Below are 9,710 nucleotides of genomic sequence, written 5' to 3'. Positions count from 1 at the left end.
CCCCTCCGCCCCGCCCCGCCCCGCCCCGCCAGGGCCGGCCGAGCTCGGCCGGGCGCGCCCGGCGCCGGGGCAGGGACGGACGGAACCGACAGATCCGTCAGTGGCACCAGAGTTGGTACAGATGGCTCGTTTGTACAGAGACATCGGATCGTCAGGGTTGGAAGACATCCCTCAGATCTTCAGTCCAACCGCCCACCCAGCACTGTGACCCCTAAACCACATCGCCCAACGCCCGATCGAGACGCCTGTTAAAACACATCCAGGGATAGCGACTCCACGCCTCCCTGGGGCAACCCATTCCAATATCTGACCACAGAATAGGGTCTGGCTAGAAGGGACCACAGTGCCCCAGCCTCAGACATGTGGGAAAATAAAGCTGATGTGCAGAGTAGTCATACCAGGTAACTGAGGACCTATTTGAGAAAGAGCTTAACCATGTTGTTTGTCTGCAGATTGTAAGAAGAAATCTGGATGACTTGTTCAAGATGTTGATACTTGCACTAAAGAAGCACAAAGCTAGCCAAGATATCTGCCACCCTGTCTTTTTTTCATACATAGGAAAAATCTAGTAGATCAAAATGCATTAAGAACAATATCAATGCACACAAGGTCTTAATCATAAATACATCTATTCACTGTAAAGTGTTTTAATATCTATAACATTAAATCATTACAATTTCTACCATCTTCAGAAGTACTTGTTCTTTAGCAACTATGTTAATGGAATCGTAAATTTTCCTTCAGCTGAAACATAAAGAATGTGACTTTAGAAAGTATTATAAATGAACTCTACTGCAACCTGAAATATCCTGAAAATGGTTTTGTATCACATAAAACCATTTTATAAGATACCTGTCATCTCGAATTGTGTATTTCAAAAGTATAGTAGCTGAGAAAATGAACACCTCTTGGATGAATACATTCTGAAACTGTTGCCACAGAAACCATGGGGGAGGACAGCATCAGGGGAATGAGAAAGAATAGAAACAAAAGTAGTGGATTGGCCATTTTTGAGCAAAGAAAAAGCAAGAATGGGTATTTAGCAGGATAGACGTGTCAAACCTCCAGATATCCAGCAGTTCATCTACTGAAATACATTTGCTGCCAGAAACATCTCCAAAACAATCCCTTACAGTATTAATCAGACCCACCACAACAGACAGTCCTCTATCATCCAGAGTAGACCAGTTTCAGAACATGACAAGAAAAAAATAAGGCAGTGTGCTGTCTCCCTAAAGTAGAAAAGCACAAAAAGCAATTGCACTGTTGCAGAAGCTGATACCATTATCTGGGAGATAATTCAGTTTGGAACCAATTATGTGGCATCAAGTGGAACCGTTTAGGCCAGAGAATACTGCAGGAAATTTTGAAAGGCACTCAACTGGAAAACCAGAGATTGCCTAGAAGTTTCTTCCTGCCCATAAATTAGAGAAAGAAGGTAAAATATACTTGTTGTGAAGTGCTCTTTCTGTCTCTAGTTGCAAGGCAAAAATTCAGTTATTTTGGAATTATTTCAGTTATTGGTGGATTACATTTCAAAAAGCATGGAGAATGTATGGCTGTGCTGGCCTGTATCTGGCAGGTAAGGATAACTGTGGTCGGAGACTAAGAGCAGCTGGGAAGATGCTAAAATGGTAACATACAGAGAGACTGATTTTGTTCTGTGTAAACTGAGTTGCTGTGTTATAAGCAAACTGAACTCACACCACACAGAATGAGGGGAAATACAGAAACACTTTCTGTACAATCAACCATTAAACTAGAGTAAAATATGAAGAAATGAGGAATAGAATTGAAAATCATCCTATAATTGTCATCATCAAGCCCTTTGGGGCAAATGGAATTATTCAAAAATGAAGCATATTTGGTGAATTAAGGAAAAATAGGGTATGTAGACCAGGGCTGGGCATGTGTTTGTGTATGCTTGAGGCTACAGAGTTTTGAAAACAGAATGACTGTAATTCATATAGATCAACATGTTAACTGACCTGGTCTGAGAAAAGATATCAGCCATGTCTTGTATCACTGCCTGACAAAAGGCAACCAGAGCATCTTTTCCAGCTGGCCAGCCAATCTGCTGAGGGGAACTGTAATAAGAAAGAAGGAAGTTTCTTGATCACAAACCATGGGTTTGGGGATAATTTTAGCCTGTCTGATATCTGCTGCAAGTATAACACATTAGGATGCAAGCAATCAAGGAGATTTCTAGAAGGCATCAAGGGTAACTTCTTAATTATGGCTGAGCCACCCGGGAGTGTTTTGCAGCTGGATCTGCTCTTCACTACCAAAGAGGAACTAGGGATTTAGTAATCAATCCCTTGGTTATCAAAGCCTGGGCTGTAGTGACTGAGGAGTGGAGTACATGATCCTGTGCAGGCCACGGAAGGAGAGGAGGAGATTATCAACCCTGGATTTGGAGGATTAGGCAAGTTTATTCAGGAAACTGGTAGATGGGATGCCATGAGCAGCAGCACTGAAGGGTAAAGTTACTCAGGAAGGCTGGCAGGAGAGGGCTGGGATCCTAACAGCAGGAAAAACAAATAGAGGCATTAGTATTTTCAGCACTGAGAAAGCAAAGTTGATATGCTGTCAAGATAGAAAGAGTAGCTAAATGAGAAATTAAATTTATTCTGGGATCATCATAAGATCTGCATTGTTTGGTAAATTCATCCCATTCAGATACATTATATTTCAATATAGTCTCAAGTAGAGTCACTTAAAAATACAGTGAGCAGGTCACATCTGCAAGAGATGGGGGGCTTTGGTGTGCACAGCAGTGACTGAAAAGAAATTTAGAGTGGCCAGGGGCCAGTCTAATGCTATGGTATAAGCAAATAAGTGAATCCTTGCCTATACAACAAGGGAAGCAGGGATGGGGCAATCAGGAAGAGACATTATTTTCCCTTCAGATATGGCATTGAACAGATTTTTGTGGTAATACTGCACTAGCGTCTGGTGTCCTTGTTGTCAAAAGAGTGCTGAGAAATTATTTGAGGCAGGAGAAAATTCTTTGTATGGAGAAACTTAAAGAGCACAATCTGCTTGACTTTTCAAAAAGACTGGAAGGTATCTACAGTGATCTTTAATCTTGCAGAGTGAGAGGCATAACATGAAAAATACCTATAAGCTGAACTGAAACAAGTTTCAATTATAAATGGCACACATTTTTTAACAGTGGGAGACGTTAATGGTTGGAATATGCCGCCAAGAGAAATGGCATCTACACTACCTCCTAAGGGCTTCACTAAAGAATGGATTATTTTCTCACAGAGGTACATCAGTTGAACAGATAGAATTATTTCTCTGCCCTGAAAATCTCTCAGAGCATGTTGTGGTTATTGCATAGCATTTGTACTGCCACAACATCTAAGAATACAAGTCAGTGGCCACACCACTTTGCCTTCTCAGTCATTATGTGAGACACTAAGAGAAAACCCCATTCTATTTTCTGAAGAACTTACATTGCAAGTGTGCAGAGATACAGGGGAGCAAAGGGAAAATATAACAAGGGTAAACTGTTGCTGCTTAACCTGTGCCTCTCCTTGTTTCATAATCTTGTGGTTTGGCAAGCACCCAGCTTACTCTAGGGTGTGTGGGTAGGTTGGTTTCAGAAACTGAAGAGTAGGCATGGTACAGGTGTGTTTGTGCCCGTATCACCCATCTGCGACTATAGATGGTTCTGCTGAATCTGGGACATGTCAGGTTTTCATTAATGTTGCTTGACAACAGAATTGGTCCCACAAGTCTATTTACCCCTCTGCTAGCCAGTCAAACCACCAGCTGGTCTGACTATTGATGCATTACCTGCATGCAGACATAGCACACCTGTTGTTGGACTTGTGCACAGAGTGCAGGAGCATAGTGTAACAGGATATTTCAGGTTGGACAGGGCCTCTCGAGGTCTTCAGTCCAGCCTTCTGCTCCTAGCACAGTCAGATCTGAGGCCAGAACAGGTTGCTGTGTGTATATGGCAGTTAGGGACATGGGCTAGTGTGGACTAGGCAATGCTGGGTAAACACCTGGATTTGATTTTAAGGGTCTTTTTCCAACCTAAATGGCTCTATGATTCTGTATACCTCCACTTGTTCTGGAAACTCTTAAATTTGGATCCAAACGTAATAGTGGGGGTGGAGGGGAGGCAGTTTTGTCCTTGCAAAAAAGCCATCTGAGTTCACCATCTGTATTTTTATTGACACATATCCCAGTGAAGGTCGTCCATCATTCTCATGATAGATTAACCAGCCTTGCTATGGAAATGCATCTTACTTTGTGGACAATGGGTGTTCCAGGATTTGTGCTATGAGGCAGTAGAGAGTAAGACACAAAGGAAATTTTCCCCAACCCATATCTCATAATTCCAAGAAAACCTGGTGCTGCATAAATTATACAGAACTGGAATCTTAACACATTATGAAAATTGAAATTGGATCCCTCTGGGGAACTGAAGAGACAAGAGGAAATATATTTAGAAAATAATGTTATCAAACCATCTTGTACTGACTGACAGTGAAATGTCTGTATTAGTAAACTATTTTTGTAAATTACATGGAAGGTAGGTTTTCAGAAAATACAACTATTTCCATAACAGTTGTACATGCTCTCTGGCAGCCATGACAGGGGTGGTGGTAAACTCCCTGGATACAGGAGGATCTGAGCAAGTAGTTAGACAAATTATGCATTTTATTCATAAGCATAATCAAAAGCATGAGTTGTCTTAGTTGTAATCACAAGCAAGATATGAACAAATTATTATCATAGGAAAGTATATAAAATGTACAAATTATAATGTATAATTGTACAATAGATAAATATTTTTTATTTATTAGCATTTTTTATCAGTAGATCTCATAATATTTTACAAAGAGGTGTGAGAAATAATCCTTATTAGACCAAATCTGTTAAGGAAATAGATTAGGCAAGAGGTCTCTGACACGGTAAAATTTGCTCATGATGACTTTTTCCCTTACATTCATTTTAGAAGATCAAAGATTTCCTCAGTAAAGGTGTTGAGTTCTCTTGGTTTTTTGTTGGTTTTTGGTTTGGTGGGTTTGGTTTGTTTTATTTTTCTCTTTTTAAGCAGAGGTTAATATTTGTTTCTTGCTGAGTTCACACACGGAGATATTTTCATACTTTGATTTTCACAGCTCAGCTGATACTGGGCATCTTGCCATATATGTATAGCTGGCAAACAATTAATCTGCTATACAAAGGATAACCAGCATCTGAGAAGCTAAAAGGGAAAATAAAAAATGTTATGCTACTAAAATGAATAAAAATTTCTACAAATATAAAATATACATCAGTTAAGAGAGATTTCCAATGGACTGTAAAATATAAGAATTTAGTTGTGTTGAAATTAACAGTAGATTTCTAAACTGTTATCACTGTTTGAGTCTTTAGACTTCTAAAAAAAGGCGGCATTCTAACTAGAAATAAAGTTATAATTTGTAGAAAAAGAGACCATTTATAAAATGGTAACTCTTTTGAATGATGTTATTGTATTCTGCAAGAGAAGTGTGCATAGCTTGGGTCTCGGTGATCTTGATATAAAAGGATGTGGGCTAGGCACAAAAATAATAACTGTGTGCTTTTTTACTGTTCTGAACATAATCTTTTGAATAAATAGGGCCACAAGTATGTTTAAAAAGAAGGGGGGGTAATATTGTAATGAAATGCTTCTGAAATGGAAACTTTTTAAAAATTAATGGCTTTGATCCTCGATCCAGGCACTTGAGATGCCACTGTTTCAGTAACTCCAGTTTCTCCTTAGTCTGAGACTTTGTGAGTCAGTGACAGTGTCTAACGCTAACTTGGAAAATCCATTGTTAGAGGTAAGAAGTACAAGATGCTTCCTCAGTCTTTGTGTTCCCTACCAGAATACCAAGCAACGCTTCCCATTGCAGTCAGCAAGGTTTTATTTTTGTGATCTGCGCAGCAGTTCCCAAAAGCAAGATTAGCTGTCACGGAATAACAACAGTGACGCACCATCTGACAACAGGCAGCCTCCAGGTGAAGAGTTTGTATCGTTACAGTCTCCCCCACTCATCAGCTATCTGCAGTACCAAGATACAAGGGAGGCTAAGGAGGAATATGTAAACCAGCATGGAGATAGATATGCAGTAGGAAATAATATCCAATAAGAGGTAGAAAAAAATACTGGAAACTGTTTTGTGGAGATAATAAATTTGTTAAAGAGCATTTACTGTTAATAGCCCGTGTCTTTCATGACACTAACGGATGGTGAATTACTTTTGTTTTAATGAAACACATGTCACAGCAATATTTTGTGCTTCCGCTGATCTAAAGCTATTGTTCAAGTCCTTGTTGCAATCAGTTCTCAAACAATGCTCTCTTTGTCAGCAGTACAGAAGCAGAATAATTTTGATTTCTTCTCTTGCAAGACTGATACCCTGGAGAACCCACAGTCCCCCTCTGTACTTGCAGATGGTCAGTTAAATACTCCCATCTGGTTATATTTGTTTTTTTCTGGTTATACTTAGCTTTTTCGAAAAACAAAGCTAAATAAAACCGCACAAACAAACAGAAAAGAGAAAAAAATAAAAACCAAAGAAAAAATCCAAACCCACCAATCAACTGCAAGTTATTGCAAGAGCAGCAGAACTAATAAAGCTCCATTTCCTGCAGCTTGTGCCCTGTGTCTTTATACTGCAGTAATCCAAGCATCACCTCTTTGTCCTGTATGGTCTCATTTCCTCCCTCCATTTGCCCTGCAATTTCATTTCCTTCTCTCTCTCTGCAGCACTTTTTGCCATTTGCCCTGTGGGAATTTTTCCTTGTTTTGTCCCTTCATGTAACTCTCTCCCTTGAATACGTTGCAGCTACCTTGGAGCAGCCCATATGCTCATTAGCTCATATTGCTATTTTGCATATTCCATGAAGGACTCCACAGCATTTCACAAATACCAGTTACCTGATCCTTAATAATAACCCTGCTCCATATATATGTCCTACTATTCCTGCTACATAGATGGGAAAGTTGGTCTAGTTTATCCTCGGTTGGTCAAAGTTTGGTTGAGTTTATCCTTTGCTAATTCTCTGTTTCACTTCTCCTTGACTGAACATTAATTTGTTCTTGTCTGGCTGCAGTTTTTGTTCAGAGCAGCCATTGTTGTCTCACTGACAGGGGTTGTCAGAGTGTAGCCAACTCTCATTATTTTATCGCAAGCCTTGTGATATTTGATAGCTCCCTTGCAACCACAGTTTCTGGGATCAGGTGATGAGGATTACTTGAGAAATTCACCTTATTATAACAAGTTTATGGCTCAATCAGCTAGAAAGCTGGAAAATGATGGCAGGACTGAAAATGATCAAAAGAGGGTGAAAATAAATGCACGTGTACTTTTTAAAAATACAACTGTTTTAAGGCATTTGTACCTTGTGATGTCAAGGACTCTGTCTCAGGTTCATCATTTAAGATACTGGTATGTGTAAGACTGCAGAAGCTACAGACCATTTCCCACTTTGGAAAGGAGGCAGAAAGGAAATCACTCAGTGAAGGCCACCATTTTCTGACCACAGATCCAAACTTTGCTAAAGCACCTAGGAAAGAATACTTAAGTGGAATTATAAACACATGTGAAGCACTCTAATGCAGATAACAGTGTGCTTTTTACTCCTGTAGATTCTGGATGTGATCCTTCCTTCCTTTTCTTTCAAGAAGATACTATGGAAGCAGGATAGGAGTTTCTTTTGGCATCCAAATATTTAAATCTAGAGTCAAGACGATAATGTTTACTGAAAGATTATTACAATTAGTTTTCAATAACTCTGGTTACTTCATGCATTATTAAAACAGCATTTTGTAGCACTATTAAAATCATAAAAAGCCTACTTTGTCTTTAGGCATTCATACAGAAAAGTAAATTTAACCTGGCATAGCTGGAAGAGAAATTTAAATTTGTGCTTACTTGAGTTCAACTAACACTAAGTAGAAAACATTTCTTTACCTGAAATGAAACTAGCAATATTTTATATAGCCCTTTCATTCCAGCAAGGTTCTTTGACATTTCATAAGTAATTAAAAACAATTATGCTAATAGCTGTAATCAGAACAATTAGTGAGAAATGCAAATGGCTACTTCAGATGCCAATTTGCTAATAGAATGCCATAGAGTATTTATAGATGAGAGAATTATTCCACCCACATTTTTACTTTGTGCTGCTACATCCATCAGACCTTTTTAAACTACAGCATCTTTATTTTGTTGATGATTGTGATCATCCTCAGTACACAGTAGAAAGTATCTCAGAAGTAATGCGTTCCCAGTAAGCAAGGTAACTGGGACTGTTATGTATAAATTGGATCATTGACAATCAAGAGAAGTGTGTGGGAATGGGAGAAAATGCACAGAGCCTGCTAAGTGTGTGGAGGCTTCAGGAGAATGGAGAATTTAGTCTGGTAAAATTAAAGTGTACAGGAGATATTCTGTGCAAATAATTACAGAAAAAGGGCAAGCATTGTTCTTCTAGCTAGAAGTACGCATAAGATCAGATATAAAGGATGAGAAAATAGCACCCTATTAAGCCAGTTCTTAAACTGTACTTAGTAACTCCCAAGAGGGCTAGCAAAGGCCTCAAGGTTAGATTGTGAAAGATTGGATTGTAAAATATATATTTGAACATTAATTGTATTACCAAAAGAAAATCCCCACAAAAATCCCCACCTTATGCAGATTTGCTGCTGGCAGCAGCTGAGTTCCTCCTACAAAGGAGTGGAATTTTCTGTAATTATCAGCTGTATCAGTGTAGGTGTGGCTAATCACCTTCAGCCAAAACAAGTAAATGTACAGTGAAGCTGATGGTGACAGTATAAGGAGTTGCTTGTTCCTGGGTAACTGTTTTGGACCCAGGAGAGGTTACAGAGAGACAAAAATGCGGAAACACAAGAAGTTTGAGAAAATACTGAATGATGATACCAGTTGAATAACTGAGTAATGGATACATTGAATAATAAAACCAGTTGATTGATAAGTTGCTGTTAGTAAGGAAAGGGACGTTAATTGCTTTTGAAATGAAGATTGATAAATGTCTTATATTAATTGGTACCTGTAAGAAGATGGTCACAGTTACAAAACTGCTTCCTTGGAAGTTCCTGGTGATTTCTGTATGGGTAGAATTCCGTGTTAATCAAATAATCAGTGGAATGATGGAACTTGTTCAGCATTTCAGATTTCATGTTGCAGTCTAGATAATGATGGAAAAAAGGCCATTTGTTTCACTCTGGTGTCAATCCTCCTGCATCGAGGAACACTTTGAATTGGCAACAAATTCGTAAGCACCATAAGTGTAATGAAAACTTCCACCCATGTGTGACATGCTGAGCCCCATCACAATTCTTGGTCAATAGAGTTTTTGCCTTTTTATTTCTCTCAAAGGCTGTCATTTTTCCCATTCCTTTCCCCATGATATGCCTCACTGGCAATGCAGCTCAGTTCATCCACCTGTACTGGCACTTCTGCAATTCCACAGTGAGTCCTTTGAAGAAGTTTGTCTGCACTGTCATTTTTGGAAGGAGGTTGGTTGATTAGACACTAATTTGATTGGCTTTAACTCCCATGGAACTAGGCTCAAGCTTGCATTTACAGAAGGGGATTTGTGGATAAAGAGATGAACTAACTACAGAAATAAAAAGGTTGGTTGTTAGGGCTAGAATCATGGGGGAGCTGAAGAGACCATAAAAGGGGACAGAA

This window comes from Geospiza fortis, unplaced genomic scaffold (assembly GCF_000277835.1).
Source record: "Geospiza fortis unplaced genomic scaffold, GeoFor_1.0 scaffold16, whole genome shotgun sequence".
NCBI lineage: Eukaryota > Metazoa > Chordata > Aves > Passeriformes > Thraupidae > Geospiza > Geospiza fortis.
This window is presented reverse-complemented; position numbering follows the sequence as displayed.